The sequence below is a fragment of the Pseudomyrmex gracilis genome, unplaced genomic scaffold (genome assembly GCF_002006095.1).
Source record: "Pseudomyrmex gracilis isolate BER0280 unplaced genomic scaffold, ASM200609v1 scaffold_964, whole genome shotgun sequence".
In the NCBI taxonomy this organism is placed as follows: domain Eukaryota; kingdom Metazoa; phylum Arthropoda; class Insecta; order Hymenoptera; family Formicidae; genus Pseudomyrmex; species Pseudomyrmex gracilis.
Genome location: NW_018021548.1, coordinates 5,903 through 7,656, shown reverse-complemented (window position 1 = coordinate 7,656; position 1,754 = coordinate 5,903).

Below are 1,754 nucleotides of genomic sequence, written 5' to 3'. Positions count from 1 at the left end.
ACCACACCGAGAACACACTACTGGAGGAGATATCAGGAGCTGTCGATTGTTGGACAAAGGCGAGAGAAAGCGAGAGAGAAGGGCGTGCATGGAGTCGCAGCTAGGCACTCGCACGACGGCCGGAGGGATGAATCTCAAAGAACAACCGGCGCGGGAGAGGACAGCGACGAAGACAGCGAACTTCGGCGCTGAGTAGCCGAGGAAGANAGGCGAACACCCAACGATGGANACAACTTTGACCTTCTTTTCGNATCGGAAAGGCCTGCTGCAANTCTTTGCTGTTAACCTGCAACTCCTACCTTGCTGCACTACTGCATGCTGCATCTCTGTTAAATTTGCGGAATCCAGCGCTTGGAAATCTCTGCTGCTTGCATTTTTGCTAGTGAGGGCCCGGTAATCGATTTGAATTTCGCAGCCGCGGGCCCTGTCGCCGAGCGCGAGCATCGCGTCGCGTGTAGCGCCCCTCGCGACTTGATTGGTCGCAGCAATNTGCCCTACGCGATTTTAACGCGCTCCGACGCATTGACCCCGAATCGATCGCGATTTTCGCTCTNTTGGTCGCTACTTACCGAACAGGACGGACGCACTAATGACACTCCCGACGATCTATCATTCAACGGCGATTTTGGCTATTGTGCTGGATGGAAAGTGACGACGACGTACGGTAAAGTGTCCTTGTTTAATTTGTGAGCCACGAATCCACGTTACTTGAGTCTCGTGTCGAGACCGGTCGCTGAATCTTGCGTGTTGGTACCGGTAAGGACATAACCTTCGCTACAGTTTCGAATTTTCGGCAGCGGCTAGAATCGGATTTTACGGGGCTTCGTGGTATTAATTCGTAGGTCTAAGTGCGTCTCGCGTAATTACTGTATTGAGTATTACAAACCCTGGAGTTCCAGTAACGCGCCAAGCAGCATCCTAGTTATTTCATTGTGTCTCGCGTGTACAGGGTTGGGCAGAAAAACCTGACACATTTTAATAACCACTTGCGCGGCCGCTATTAATCGGAAGAGGTTGAAACTCCTGGAGAATAAACTAGACACTTGAAGGTTTTTTTTGTTTATTTACCAAAAATTATATCGGCTAAATGATGGCCGTTACAAGCAATACAATTTTCGAGGCGTTTTTCGAAATTATCATACACTTTTTTTAACATCGCGAGCTTTATTTCTGCAATTTCTCTCCGAATATTGGCTCTCAGCTGGTTCAAGGTTCGAGGTTTGTTAGCGTAGACACGTTGCTTCAAATAGCCCCACAAAAAGAAGTCGCGCACGGAGAGATCGGGCAAACGCGGTGGCCATGGAAACTCAGTGTTGCGAGACAGCAGACGGGTGCCGAATTCTTTGCGTAGGAACTCCAACGTCTTTTTCGCCGTATGGCACGTGGCGCCATCTTGNTGNAANAANGTGCGACGAAACTTGCGTTTCTTCTTCANCTCCGGTATTAAGAACGTTTTTAACATCTCCAGATAGCGCTCCGCGTTGATCGTTCCTTGAAAGAAGTAAGGCCCCACTATTCNCCACTCTGCAACTCCACACCAAACAGTNACGCGTTCGGAATGTAACGGCTTCTCGACTATCTGCTGAGGGTTCTCCGTAGCATAATAACGACAGTTTTGTTTGTTTACTGTCTCGTTCAAATAAAAATGAGCTTCGTCGCTAATCATTAAAAACTTACTGTCAATTTCTTTGTTGTCTAACAACTCCTTCATTTCTTCTGCGAATCTTAATCGAGCTGCATAGTCGGTATATTTC